The sequence below is a fragment of the Mastomys coucha genome, unplaced genomic scaffold (assembly GCF_008632895.1).
Source record: "Mastomys coucha isolate ucsf_1 unplaced genomic scaffold, UCSF_Mcou_1 pScaffold1, whole genome shotgun sequence".
Classification (NCBI taxonomy): domain Eukaryota; kingdom Metazoa; phylum Chordata; class Mammalia; order Rodentia; family Muridae; genus Mastomys; species Mastomys coucha.
In genome coordinates this window covers 8,439,796-8,455,976 of record NW_022196891.1, presented here as the reverse complement: position 1 = coordinate 8,455,976, position 16,181 = coordinate 8,439,796, and the positions used below count along the sequence as shown (strand labels likewise).

General features: G+C 38.6%; 1 pseudogene; it reads right to left on the bottom strand.

Annotated features, from left to right (window-relative positions):
• Positions 1–373: 373 nt before the first annotated feature.
• Positions 374–2,602, bottom strand: LOC116069494 (annotated as a pseudogene).
• Between the last annotated feature and the right edge of the window lie 13,579 nt (positions 2,603–16,181).

Sequence of the window (16,181 nt, the reverse complement as noted above, 5' to 3'; positions counted from 1 at the left end):
TGGAGGCATATTGCAATCCTTTTGTACATTAAATGAAGCTATCCTTTTGTGCCTTCTTATACCCAGAATTTTGTGCAACATCTGACTCTGCATTAATAATTACCCATGATCTAGAATCCCTATTTGAAGTTTTGAGAAATCTCAGGTTTTTGGTATGCCAAGACCTGTAGCATAGGTTCCTTAGTGCATAAAATTCTTGACTGCTCCTCCAGACCTAGTGTGTGAGTACTTATAGCCAATTCACCCTAATCCTGATTGCCAAGCCACTGATAGCCTAATGCCAAGATAAAAACTTATAAAAGTACCAGGATGTCCCAGTATATATAATCCAGAATACGGTATTCCCTGGTCTGTGCATGTAATGAACACTGCTTTATCTCATGTGGTCTGAAAGGCAAATGTTTATGGGGTTATATCCTCCTGTGGCCATGCCCTGAAACAGGGCAAATGCTTTCTATAAGAAGCAGAATAAAGCAAAATTAGTTCGTATTGGACCTGCAGAACATAGAAAATTATAACATGGAAGCCTCAGAGAATATTAAGTATTTAGACAAAGTCATTCAAGGAGCTCAATATAGAAACAAACTTCTCTCAGGAAATGGCTCTCAACGATTCCAACTAGTGGTAGAATAGCCATTTCTTCTGTTGTTTATGGACTATAGAATTTGTGGTGCCATGAGCTTCTAGGATTTCATCTTGATATCTTGATTGAGTGATGTCTCTGAGATCTGATTAACAGGTACAACTTTGGATGTAGTGGGGTTTGTGATTAAGCTTTTATTTCATGTCAAAAACAAGTTTTATTTTATTCATTTCATTCCATCTCTTTGTTTCATCAGTGCTGTTGTAAACTATGCATTAGAATTATTAACAGTGTCATACCAAGTTCCAAATTTAAGCACAGCACAAAAATAGGAAGCATACAATATATATACCCATTATGAAAGCAAATAAATATAGGAAAATAAATCTCAGGTGCTAAAATACATAGTAATTAAGAAATGATCAAAACAATTTAGATCAGAGGATATTGCCATAATCCCTATGACATGTATTTTCCCTAATATGTATATTCATGGAGATCTATTTCCTGTCTGCTCTTGATTGGAACAATGTTTTGTTTTTCAGCAGATGCCTGAATGACCTTACCATAGTCAGACAATATCCATGGTTTCAGCAGGGGTTCCTTGGATGCGGAAATAGGAATCTGTTACCTGTATAGAGGGGCCTCAGTATTTCAGTTAAGACTGCTCAGTGCCCATTACAAATCACTGTTTCTACAGTGGATCCTAAGGTGTGTGTAACCTGCCTGCAAAACAGACCTTGGCCCACACAATTCAGTGTACAAAGTTTGTTTCCAATTGCTTGGTTACACAAGATTTTCCACTGACTTATTTAGGCAAGACCATTACTATTTTTTATTTGTTTTTTTTTTTAATGGTGAAAAAAAGCATATATTTAGAATTAGCCATCTGGACTCAGTTTAGATGATCCCAATCTTGTTGGCAATGAAAGACCCCATAGGGTGTTCCCGCTCAAGTCCTGGGAGACATGCACTCGAAGAACACGATAGGCCATCTTGATGTAAAAAACATGAGGCATTTTTATTTCAGAGCTCTGGTTCAACCCCTAATCTCACACAGGAGACCAGGAATTGACCACGAATCTCAGAGGTTAGGGGATTTTATAGGAAAAAGGTCTGGGGAGACAAAGGAATTGGTGTGGCTATACATGATTGGCTATTTTGAATGTCGTGTGTGCAGATCAGAGTTGAGAATTCATTAAGAAAGTGAAATTCCTAGCAAGAGGGGAGAGTGCTATTCAAAGTTCACACTGACCTTTAGCTAACACTTAAGGAAACCAAATGGCCCAGGTCCATCACTCAATGTCTGGTCAGGCGTGTCTCAGGCGCCTTGGCCGGACACCTCCTTGCCTTATCTCTGAGATTTACACCCCTGGTCAGGGCTCTCCTAACAGCTTTTCCTTGGCCCACCTGCTGCTTCTTGCAGGCCTGGCTCCTGTGGTTTTCAGTACTGGTCTCAAATTTAACTCTTTCAATCCCAGGGTTACGTGGGCAAGTACCTGCTAAATTTTTATTTTCTTTTTCAGCAACATCTAGAGCATCATAATCAGGAGCCAAGCGAACATATGCCTTCTTCTCTCCATCGGGCCTTATCAGGGTATTGACTTTGGCCACATCAATGTCATAGAGTTTCTTCACGGCCTGTTTGATCTGGTGCTTGTTGGCCTTGACATCCACAATGAACACAAGAGTGTTGTTATCCTCTATTTTCTTCATGGCTGACTCAGTGGTCAGTGGGAAGTTGATGATAGCATAGTGATCAAGCTTGTTTCTCCTGGGTGCACTCTTTCGAGGATATTTTGGCTGCCTCCGCAGCCGAAGGGTCTTGGGCCACCGGAAGGTAGGTGACGTTCGGATCTTCTTCTTTTTGTGGCTGCGGACGGTAGGTGACGTTCGGATCTTCTTTTTGTGGCTGCGGACGCCTTTCAGCACTGCCTTCTTAGCTTTCAAGGCCTTTGCTTTGGCTTCGGCTTTGGGAGGGGTGGGAGCTTCCTTCTTCGCTTTCGGCGCCATCTTGGCGAAAAGGCTTTTTATTTGTTCTAAGAGTATTTTTAGTTTTAGTTGTTATTTTACTTTGAATCTTAAAGTTGTTGAACCAAGTAAACAAGCCTCAAAGACAATGGGAAAGCACCTAGGGATATGAGGTCTAGTGTAGGAATATCTACAACTTGGAAAGACAATGTCTCATAGAATTCTAATGCCTTAAAAGAAATGAAATGGAAACTTGATTTTCTCAGGAAAGTGAGTCAAATTGGTAGGAGGATTCTGTAGTCTGTAGATACTAGTGAAATCTCTGTCAAACATCATTGACGGTACTGAGGATAGAGCATCATATTGCTTTCTATGAGCTAGAATTACAAATGAGGCCACCAAGTCCAGTGAGGACAGCACTAGTCACTGAGCCCTGGACTTCCTAAATGCTGGGCAGTCACTCTGTCAAGTGAACTACTGTTGTCTCCCCCACAGTGCTGCCCGAATGTTGCTGTGGAATTCTGAAAGCGAAAGTGGACTGACAGCCCCGGGCTGAAGCCGGCCACCTTTGGTGCAAGACAATAGCCTATAAACACTGCAGCTCCTCCTGGAACCAGAAGACCTACAGCTAACTTCTGCTAAGACTCCTGTTTGAAGTCTCTGTCAAGGTAAACAGACTGTTTACTGCGATGTGATGCCACTGAGAACTGGTGTCTCTACATCTGCTGTCATATTTATGTTATGCATGTGTTATGTTTAGATATTGTGGTTTAACTTTGCTGCCTGGATATAAAAACCCATATCACCCCAAGTAAAGCATGCTTTGATACATTTACTTAGCATCTCTCTGTCTTTTGTTCTTGACCCGTTTATTCCCACAGGTCTGGTCCAACCTCCAGTTCAAAGTTACCCATGACCTGAGTAGATCCACTGGCTGGACTGTGCAAACTACTTCTACATCTGCTATCCTATAGCCCTCAACATCCTGATTTTTTCTTCAGGCATAATCTTTTTGTGTAAATAGCAAAAGCCTATAACCAATCCTGCTTTGGTATCATTCATGCACAGAAGAGAGCACCACATTCCCAGGGCCTTTTCTTTTGGTGGCTCCATTATTTAGGATTATCATAACAATGTTACCAGCATACTGGTGGATACAGTCTCTACATGCTAAGTAGGTTGACATAACATTAAAAGTAAGCATATGGGTTCTGTGAAAATACCCATTATATCTCATCCCACATCTTAACTGGCCCTGTAGGGTCTTTTTCAACATGCCTTGAAGCACATGTATAGAATGAGCCAGGTTATCTTCTTCCCACCCCCGTATTCATCCTGGTATTGTTTTTCAGTAGTTTTAACTGTTCATATTAATTAAGAAGGGTATTTTTAAAAAGGACTGAAAAATTCATGGGCAGTTTGGAAAGTAAAGACTCTATTTTTCATGATGGAAGAATTATGGTATTTCCAAGCAAGCCTAGAGCTACCACCTACTTTGGAAGAGAGATGTGCTCAATAACTATATCTCAAGAGAGTTTCCTGGAAATGCCAAGTCAGCTTCTGGTCACTACTAGGAAAGCATCTTCAGAAGGTAAAAGTTATTCACCATGATATCTGTGGTCCCTTCTCTGAATATTCTGTTGTTTGCTGGAGAGTTCTGTGATGTCACCTGTTGTATCAACACCAGCTCCTCATAGGCCATTCATCCCATTCCTATAGAGATGATTCATACTCTGAAATGTTGAGTTGGGAGAGAGAATAGGGAGCCTAGAGAGATTAGAGAGAGGCAGAAGGAAGCTGAACTTCCAGTTGAGAAAAAAATCGGTTCTTGGGAAAGTAGAGTGAGTCCTTGTCAGAGGGCATGGAATGATCTGATAAAGGTAGACTTGACCTGGCACACATGGTTATCCTGAAGGTATAGGGAATCCCTTTGCAGTGTATAAAGCCCTCCTTCTGTTAGGTCTCACCCCCAAAATTATGCTCAATGTCTGACTCTGCAGTAATGTAGAGGAATCTATATTCCCTGGTGTGAAAACTGGAGAAATGGAATCATGAGATGTGATGGCCCAAGGCCAGTGGCTTAAGGATTCTGATATCTTAATTGGGAAAAGTGTGTCTCTTGGTCTACTGTATGAGCTCATGCAGCCAAATAACTCTCCACTGAGACATCTAGCCTCTCCTGGCTCCTGTGCCTGGATATCAAGTTTCATAATCAACATAATGACCCAGATTATATTATAATATTATTATTAGTATATTACTATATTACATATTTGGACATTATAAAGCACACACACATAAACACACATACACACAGACATACACACAAACACAGAGAGGGAGAGAAACACAGATAGATAGATAGATAGATAGATAGATAGATAGATAGATAGATGGATAGATGGATATATAGATAAACAGATAACATAAATGCATATAAGCAGCTAAGGAAATTGTACAGTAGATTTTATTGTCTGGCAAAATATCTTGGTTGATAAATGTTTGTTTGTTTTTTTTTCCTACAAAGTCTACAATGCAGAATTTCATTGCTATGATCCACTTGGTAGAGGCAATCAATGTTCCATAAGCACTCTGCCGATCATTACATGTGCACACATGTATACCAAAGATCCCACCATAATATTATTAAATGTTGGGCTGGTGAGACAGGTAAAAGCACTGACTGTTTTTTTGAGGGTTCTGAGTTAAAATCCCAGCAACCACACACAACTGAGATCTGAAGCCCTCTTCTGGCACATCTGAGGACAACTACAGTTTACTTTTGCATAATAATAAATAAATCTTTGGACCTGAGTGAGCAGAGTTGACTAGAGCATGCTGTGGTCCTACAATTCAATTCCCAACAAACACATGAAACCTAACAACCATCTAAAAAGCTACAGGGTAGTCATATACCTAAAGTCAATAAATAAATCTTTAAAAAATTATAAAAAGTTACAGAAAGCCATAGTGAAATACCTTCAAAGAGACGTATACATTTTCCTGTTAATAATGACTCATGGCAACTTGCTAGTAAACTCTGAAATATGGGCTACTTCCTCTACATCTAGAAACCTGGCCACCTGTATTCTCAGCAAGGATATAGTACACAACACCACAGTGGGAAAAAACAAGAGCTCCATGTATTAACTAACATGATAGATTATTTTTAAAGGTGATGTGAAGCTTCAACTCTTGAAGAAGCAACCAGTAGTAGGGCCTGGTTTAGGGAGCACTATTGAGAACAAGGATGTATCCCCCTTCCTTCCTGACTTTATCACTAAGGGTTTGGTAAGGTTTTGTTTCACCTCCCAAACCCAAAATGAGTCAATTGAGTTCATTATTTTCCCTTTTTAACTTGACTGTGAATGGTCACAGTTCCCTGAGATGCCACTTCATGATCCAAACATCCCACAAAAAATACTAGATCAAGTGTCTTCCTAGTGGTAACTGCTGGCAAGAGATTCAAGGGCATAATATCTCTATGTTTTGTAGACCATGAAACCCAAAGGAACTTCCTGATGTTTCCTTCTTGCAATAATGTTTACTGTATCATTCCTAACCTTGACTCCTTTCTCTATCTGATGCTCCAAAAAAACACTCTTTCTTGCATCACAGAAACCAGGCTATATCCCCCTGGCTTCATATAAACAGATCCTACAAATAGAATCCATGATTTCCTTATTTCTTTTTTGACACCATGTAAACCATGCTAGCATTGAAATTACAGTGATCCACTTGTCTCAGCCTCCAGGGTGATGGGATTAGTACCAGCACTTTGTTCTGAGGTAGGTTTCATTGGTATAAACATCAGCAAGTTTCTGATGTTTCTGCTACTCTTTTGAACCAAAAATGCTTTATAATTGTTTATAACTCTGACATGTCATCTTATGTCCCTAACCCTGGCCTCATACATAGCAGAACTCTAAGCATTTTATAAGAGGGGAAAACAAGGCAAGCCGTAATGACACTTGTTAATAGCTCAGAAGTACAGAAGAGAATTCCAGTGTGCTCATTTCAATTACTTAAGTGTTGACAAATGACTCTGTTGTAAAATTTGATAACTCTATAAATAACACAATTATCACAATGAGCAAATTAGAACAGCACCATTGGCTGAGCATCAAGATTATGGCAGATGATATTCTGTCACAAGGTGTTAATCCCTTCAATAGGGGCTATCTAGTGCTCGATTTTACAGGATTTTGAAGATTTCTGAAAGAATAGGTAGATGTAGGTAGACCTAGACTATTCTCAAGGCTAGTTCAAAAGCAAGAATCTAGAAAATATGGTTAGTATGAGAAAAGTTATATTGTATTGTGTTGGGTCATCACAAATACCCACAATCTAAATTTTTGAAGTGGTAATATTTTATTTACATTCCAGCTGTTGTCCTCTAACTCCTCCCTTCTACAAGTACTCATTCTACTCCTCCTTTCCCTTACCTCTGAGAGGGTGCTTTCCCTCAAACAGGTATCCCCCTTTCCTGGAGTCTCAAGCATCTTAAGGATTACACTGTAAATTCTTAACTTTTATCTTAAGATAATTCCCCTAAGGCTGGTCTTCTATGAGACATATCTTAGTTGAAGGTTAGATAAACTTTCTAAAAGAAGTGTCTGGCATGAGGGTAGGATCCATGTGGACCGTCTCAAGTAGTAGGGCAAATTAAAGGGACATCTCTCTTGATGTTTAGAGCATGAAGTGCTCTTCATTACTGTTTATATACTATACATTGGTATCATGAGATTTATGGACTGTGTATTTTTATCTTGAGTAAGTGAAGTCACTTATTTATTATAATCATGTGCAACCTGGGGTGAAATGGGCTTTGCAATGAAAAATTTTAATATGTTAAAAAGGCATTTTTAAGGATACTCATTTATTTCTATTCATTGGTTCTTAAAACATAAACAATCTGATGTGGATTATATACAAGATTTTTTTAAAATTCATAGAAATTTTGTAATGTGAGAATCTACAATAGTAGAAAGCAAACAATAAGTTTTCTAATGATAAGTAAGTAAATAAATATCATATAATGTTTTATATTTTATATTTTATATTTATATTTTCTATTTTCTATTATGCTTTTCTATTTTTCTGCTAGATAAGAAAAGAAATCTCTAGTTTAATTAACTACAACTACTCAACTATATACATGCATAAAATTATATAAAAATTTCTCAAACCCACATGAGAGACACCTATGTTAATACCCTCTTTCCAAATCTGCGTTTCTTCACCTAACAGAACAATCTCTCCTTACATCCATTTTCCCCCAAATGCCATGATTTCAGCTACCTTTTCAGTTGACGAAATTTGCATCTTATATATCATTTATGTGTGTGTGGGTCTATGTGTCTGTGTGTACCACATTTTGTCTATTAAACTGATAATAGAAAGGAAATGGTTCCATTCCTAGCTACTGTGAATATTTCAGCAATAAATCTGAATTTCATGTATGTCGGGAGTAGGACTTAGAGTCTTTTGAGCAATCTGTTTATATACTATACATTGGTGTCATGAGATTTATGAACTATGTATTTTTATCTTTTATCAGCTCAAGAGTGTGAAAGCTAGACCACATAATAAACCTAGCTTTTGAAAACCAGTGCACTGACTTACACAGTGTTGCACCAGTTTACATACCACCAAGGATTCAAATAAGAGAAGAAGAAGTCAAATTGTCCCAATTTGCTGAAATTGTAATCTTGTGCTTAACATTTTTCACCAGAAAACTAATATACAAAAACTTTCAGCAAAGTGGAATGATATAAAATCAACATTTACACATCAACAGCTTTTATATATATCAACAATGAATTAGTTGAGAAAGAAATAAAGGAAATAAAAAACAATTCCTAAAAACATTTTTAAAAAATAATAGTGGCTGGAAGATAGTTGACTAGATAAAGGACTTGCCACACAAAAAGGAAGACAAGAGTTCAGATTTCCAGTACCCAGTGGTGAGGGAGTGTGGCTGCTCCCTATACTCTGGAGAGTTGGAGGCTGGAATCCCAGGGACAATTTGGTTAGCTAGACAGGCCAAACACACTGTTTCAGTAAATACAGTGAAGCCACATCAAAGACACCCAACATTAACATGTGGTCTGTACATGCACATACATGCATGGCACATATCCATAAATATGTACGCCAAGGTAAATGAAAACACATTATACATACACACATGCCATTAACATCCTCCCCAAATCACACTCATCCACTCACCCATACACACACACACACACACACACACACACACACACACACACACAGAGAGAGAGAGAGACAGACAGACAGACAGACAGACAGACAGACAGACAGACAGAGGAGAGATAGGGAGGAGGAGTTATAAGAAGATAAGCTGGAAAGAAAGGCAGGCTCCCTGAGATGGTGTCTTCTTCTTCCCATAAGACTCTGTCAGGAGCAATAACAGCAAAGTACATGGGTGTCATTTGACAGTCCAGAACTGGAAAGGAAAGAACACCAAGGCCCTAGGCAATATTGAAGCCAACATTTGTTTAACTGACTTCCAAACTCAAGCTTCTCACATCCCAAATGTATAAAGTTATTAATTTGGTTGTTGATGAGACTTGGTCTTCTGTCATTCCTGGTCATCATTGTTTGTTCATGCAAGAGTATAAGCTTGTTAATCATGTAAACGACAATGGACATTTCCATTACACATACAGTAAGATAAATCAATAAAAGCATATGTATGAAACTGTTCTAATGAAACATATTACTTTGTATTCTGATTAGGAAAATGAACAAATTTTAAAGGCTTAAGAAAAGAATGTTACTGTGTTAAATACTACAACATATACTATTCATTTGTTTTCATTATTAAATTTACTATGCATAAAATTTATTTTATTTGAACAACTATATAATGATATTATTAATAATGATATTATTTAGGAATCATTTCTAAGTATGTAGAATAATTCACAGAAATCTTAGCCATTCGTAAATCAAGTAACCCTCTTCAGAGATTTAATTTCAAAGTGAAAAAGTGAAATTTAATTTAAATATTACTATTTTAAAGCAGTTATTTGTGTATATATAAACCACTACTCAGTTTACCTTAATAGATTATCTGAAATACACATAGTCACTGTAACTTAAATTGAGAAAGCTATTTTGTGCTGATATTAGAATTGCCAAGCTAATTCTCAAATTGTGTAAATTATCTGAATTGATACCTATAATTTCCTGTCCATTTTACCATGAACGTTCTTCATGTCATGCACAATTATTCTGGTAAGTAAATTCAATGTTCTCAAAGATGGCAAAAGACCCACTCAAAATTCAGATAAGGAGGCCAAAAGTTATGTTATGGACTAGTTTGGGGATAAGCATAGTGAATACAGAATTAATCAAGAGTAGAATTTACCCAAGATTGTCTGAAAAGAATGGATTTCCTGGCAGGAGATACTTTAAAATTGAAGTTACTGGGATAAATTGGAGTTAAACAAAGGAAGGAGATGATGAAACTTTCAGGAATTCCAAGAAGAAAGAACATGTGGCACAGCTCTAAGACCATGGCACAGGGAGATGATTAGACCATAGCAAAGTGCCTCTGTGTTTCTGAGTGATGCACACTTCATGGATGTGTAGCGAAGGGAAACAGAAATGTGTTTCTGGATGATGCACACTTCATGGATGTGTAGCGAAGGGAAACAGAAATGTGTTTCTGGATGATGCACACTTCATGGATGTGTAGCGAAAGGAAACAGAAATGTGTTTCTGAATGATGCACACTTCATGGATGTGTAGCGAAGGGAAATAGAAATGTGTTTCTGGTTGATGCACACTTCATGGATGTGTAGCGAAGGGAAACAGAAATGTGTTTCAGGATGATGCACACGTCATGGATGTGTAGCGAAGGGAAACAGAAATGTGTTTCTGAGTGATGTACACTTCATGGATGTGTAGCGAAGGGAAACAGAAATGTGTTTCTGAATGATGCACACTTTATGGATGTGTAGCGAAGGGAAACAGAAATGTGTTTCTGAGTGATGCACACTTCATGGATGTGTAGCGAAGGGAAACAGAAATGTGTTTCTGGATGATGCACACGTCATGGATGTGTAGCGAAGGGAAACAGAAATGTGTTTTTGAGTGATGTACACTTCATGGATGTGTAGCGAAGGGAAACAGAAATGTGTTTCTGAATGATGCACACTTTATGGATGTGTAGCGAAGGGAAACAGAAATGTGTTTCTGAGTGATGCACACTTCATGGATGTGTAGCGAAGGGAAACAGAAATGTGTTTTTGAGTGATGCACACTTCATGGATGTGTAGCGAAAGGGAAACAAAAATTATTCACAAAAATCAAAGTTAGCACCCAAACTCCAGCAAGATAAAAAAAAAACTGCTCAAAGAAAGCCAGCAAGATGTGCAACAAGCAAACCAAGTTTCTCTGTCCATAAAATAGTATCATCATTTATATCCTCAATTTTACACACGCTCAGTGTATTAACTGCTACACAAACATGACCTTTCAAAAATCAAATTGACTAAAGCTTTCAAAAATCATTTTTTGCAACTATGTCCTATTTGTATCATTGTGCTGAAAGTGAATGGCCCATGGAAAGCCACTAATATGAACCATTAGCCTACTGTGGCTTCAAGAGAACTATGTGCCCTTCCAAAAGCAATCCAAATATGAAAATGTTATAGTAACCCAACTTGTTAACTGTGACAGACAAAGCAATTGTTTAATGCCATAGGTGTCTGTGCTCTGAATCAAGTCAAACATAGATAAACATATTTGAAATAAAACTTGCATCTTCAGTATAAGGAGATTATTGTTTTGTCTGCATTTTCTGAACAGTAGCATATTATTTTCCCAATAAGAATATTGCAGAAAGTATTAATTAGTCATGTAGATATGTTATTAGTATCCAGGAAGACTCACAGTTGTCACAAATTTTTCTAGGATAGGTCACTTTAACTCACAGAATTATATTTGTAATATTAATTCCATGCATTCTATGCACTATACGAATACAATTACTTGTTCTTTTCCCAGCACAATACATCAGTAATTTTCTAGCCCAACTGTCACTGAGAAAGCTGGGTTGATTTTCTCACTCCTGAAAGCAGATCTGCCAGGTGATCCAGGTAGTGGTGGCTCATGCCTTTAATTCCAGCACTTGGGAGGAAGAGGCAGGCAGATTTCTTAGTTCGAGGCCAGCATGGTCTACAGAGTGAGTTCCAGGGCAACCAAGGCTACATGGAGAAACCTTGTCTCAGAAAAAAAAAAAGAATTGTTAGGTGAGGCAGCTACTGACTGGCCTGTGCAAGGACAGTCACTCTAGAGCATTGTTTGAATCCTGAGTTCTTAGGAGAGAGATCAGCTCTCAGAGGATACTACTTAACTGCTTCTTGGCATGAGTCACCATTGGTAAGTACATTGGCAAGTACATTCGCTACCCCTTCAAGGGGTAGTAGTCCATTTTCCATATCTTGTTCAATTTCCTTAATGACTAAATGGCCAGACATGTGGAGAGAGGCCAGTGAGCCTAGACTTTAACCTCTAGCCTAGACCACAGCCAGTTTCTGAGCCTCCACTTCCTGGTACTCCCCTCACTATCCTTCAACTGAATATTGACCTCTACCCCAGTGGGGGAAGTACTTACAGGGTTCTCAGCCTCCACAGCCAGAGTCACCCTTAAGTTCCCCCAACTGAATATTGACCCCCTATGCCAATGGTGGAATTACTTGCAGGGTTCCCAGTTTCCATTGCTTGGGACACCCTTCAGTGTTCTCCAGCCAGATTTTAATACCCTATCTCAACAGGGGAATCACATGACCAGCACAGACCCAAGGGACTTTGCACTTCTGGGGCTCTTAGATCCATTTGAACAGCTATCAAAAATTTGGAACTCTCCTGCGGAGAAGGACTTGATATATGTAGGAAAAATGAGAAATCACTGAGCTTACCTTTAGGAGAAGGTTTGGAGACCTCCTTGCCTGATGGGGCTTATTGTAGGTCCTCTTGAAACTGTGAAACAGGTTGTAGTTCCTGTTTGAACTTTTGGCCACAAGTTCAGGTGCCCAAAGCCCTATGAAGACTAGAGATTCAAAAAACCTGATGCACATTTTAAAGAAATGCTACAGCTCTTATAAAGCTCTTATAAAGGCTTCAGACAATAAGAGGACCCCAGGCCCTCTGAGGGATCTGAAAGAGAACAAGAAGTGGATGTTTCCACTTCCTCTGAGGGTTTATGACAGCATGAAAATCCCACTGACCAGGAATACAAGACCATCTATTTTATAGCCTGCCACCAGAAAAAGAGTGGCTTCATCTTTTGTATCCATATGTGAGAAGGTGAAAAGAAGCCAGCCTATCTCTACTGGGTTTAAAGAACATATGGATTTTGACCACTTGGGTTCCAGAGTGCCTGCAAAATCTGTAAAGCACAGTACTAGAGATGCCAGTGAAAAGTTCAAAGATGATCACACAGTGCCTGGGCCGTCTTCTGCTGACTCTTCTGTTGGACAGGCAATTCCCCCACATATTCAAGGTTATCTACACACTTCTCTTTCTAGCCAAGAAGATATGGAATTTTCCACTTCTCTTGTAGATAGGATGGTTCCTATCCACCCAAGTTTCTGAAACTAACCAAATGTGTCTAAGAGTCTTTGGAACATTCCACATCTACCTAGGATTGTGAAAGTCCTCCCACTTGTGCTGAAAGGAAAATCATACATGTTTGATCTTCCAGAAGGAGATTCAAAAGTTTATCCCCTACCCTACATGTCTCTAGTCTTCCCAATTCTCCTCCAAAGCATGCTGGACAAGACACCTCTAGTCAAGGGGACCTACAACAACCGCCATCAAAGAAAGCTCAAAACCTTCTTCTACCAAAGATAAGCTCAGTAATTTCTTATTTTTCTCAAATGTATCAAGTCCTATGAGCAATTCCCAGAAGAGTTCACCATGTTTGATAGCTGTCAAGCAGAGCAGAGATTTAAGTGCTCTCACAAAGACAACCAAAAATGTTCTTCCAATCACCTAAAGTGCCCTATGCAATCTGCTTCTAGTAAAGTGAGTCTGAGGCCAGACCCTGCTGAACAAAGGCGTTTCAGAACTTACCCACTAAACCAAGAAGGTTTTCAAAGTCCTATGCCATGAAAAATGGACTCAGATAATCTCTTATAGTCCAAAGGGATTGAAATGTAATCACAATTCCCCAAAGGAGCCTCATACCACTCATACCTACCCAAGCAGAGATAAAAATTTCCACATCTACACCAGGAGCTCAGAGAACTTTGCCATCTTTAGAAGGGGCTCTTGAGAGTTCCACATATATGCAAGATGTGGTAGAATCTTCTGAGTCCATCCAAGGGACCCGTGTAACTTCTAAACATAGACAAAGTGAACTAGCACTGTTACCATCTTCCTTAGGGGTTCTGAGATCATCCCAATCTGTCAATTCTTATGCCTTATGTCAAATCTGTCTTAATGTCTTATGCCTAATTGATCAGGCATAATTTCAAAGGTGACTCCTTCTGTAAGCAAGGGACCCTAGTCCACTCTGGTTTGAGTTCCCATAGTGCAAGTTTCAAATTAAAGATTCGAGATCACATAGTGCATGTTTAGAATCAATGCATAGAACCTGTGCCATCTGCCTTCCTGCAGGTCAATAGAAATGTAATTAATGTCAACATTTCTGCCTAGATCTAGAAAGCTGAACAAACTAGCAGTAACCTAGCCAGCAATAGTCATCCAAAACCTTGGGGAAAAGGAATAAGTTGCAGCCTCCTCTCTTTCAGAACGAACACAAACTGTAAAGATACAAAACTCTGAATAAGAACTGAATAAGCTGCAAGCTTTCTTCACTAAATAAGGTACCAGGTCTCTTTACCTTTGACAGAAGTGTATAAAGCACCTCAACTATGTCTGAAGGAGATTGTCTCTTTGTTTTTCAATAGGGCCTCAGAGTTTTCATCTCTTTCATGTGGCTCACTTTTCCCAGTGTTCACGTATTCCTTCTCAACACATTGAACAGAATGGCAGAATTCTCCTAGGACTAATATTGCCCTAGAGCTTTTGCCAAATGGGGCCTTAAACACATATTATGCCTTAGAGGGTCCTTATATATTCCTATTCCTACCACATGACTTTGAGTCTTTACTTAAATGGCTTTCAGATCAAGGGAGCTTTATACTCTTTATTCTACATGTTTCCCCAGTAGGATTGTATGTTTATTGTCTACTTCAGTTCACCAAATGGATTTTTGACCTTCAGCTTCTGAAAAAGGAGCCCTGTGAAATCAAAGTCTATTGAAAGGACTCTCAGAATTATCTCCTGTGTCAAAGGAGTGTTTTAGACGTCCACCCTCCATACTAGTGGACTTCAGATGGACCTGTGCAACTGAAGAACCACCAGATGATCTATTCTGCCTGTGCGACAGATACACCCCTGTGTGACAGAAACACAAGCTAACTCCTCTGCCCAAGATATCTATACAACACATTTGGAATTGTGTGGTAACTCACAATTCTCTACATTTAGATCATGGGACAGAAAATAGAAAGCTGAAATTGGCTCTCATGCCCTGTGCATTAAAGTTGGTCATCAAAATGCATCCCTATATTTTATTAACTGATGTGTACAGCTGACTACAACCTTGAGGAAATATCAATGTTTGCATAACAATATTGGAAAATTGTTGTGAGCATTGCCTGGACTCTCAAAAATTTCACACAGGGTATGCATATGGAAAAAATACTTGGAAGCTATTGAGGCAGAGGATGAACATTTCTCCAGTGTTTAATGTAGCCTAGAACCTTCCACTGCTGAACATGGGTGAACTGGATCATTTATTTTCTGCAAAAGCCAAAATATGTGAAAGTAAGTTCAAAGAGTGTTCTGTCATAATGTAAAACAATTACTCATAGAAGTAATGAACTGCTCTGAAATATGACAAGAAACACTGTTGGTTTCTACTATGAAATGTACCATTATCACCTAATATGTTTAAACTAAAAGTACAATTGACCACTAAAAGGAACACTTTCCTGACTGGTTTCTCAGAAAGAACACACACACATTCACTTTCCAATGTGTCTTGTGTAGCATCTATGTTATAGTAGTTTATTTTCTGCCATAACACTTTGCACAGTGTTGTGTGAAATGTGAATGTGAATGTACATGTCCAGTCATAAAGTAAATCCATTATGCATAGAAGTTACAAACTGTCTTTAAAACATGGGGAGAAACACTCTTGGTTTCCTCTACAAAACGCACTTCTATCGCCTAATGTCTTTAAATGAAAAGTTCAATTGAACACTAAAAGGAAAACTTTTCTGAATAGTTTCTCAGGAAGAACAGAGATGCATTCAGTTTCCAATGTGTCTAGTGTAGCATCTATGTTAAAGTAGTTTTGTTTCTGCTATAATGAATTGTATACAGTTAGGGAATGTGAATGCGAAAAGTACGGCAAAATAAGTTCAAACAGTGTCCTTTTATAAAGTAAGTCAATTACACATAGATGTTACTAACTGCCTTTAAAACATGGTGAGAAACACTTGGTTTCTTCTACCAAATGCACCATTATCACCTAATGTGATAAACTAAAAGAACAATTGAACACCAAAAGGAACAC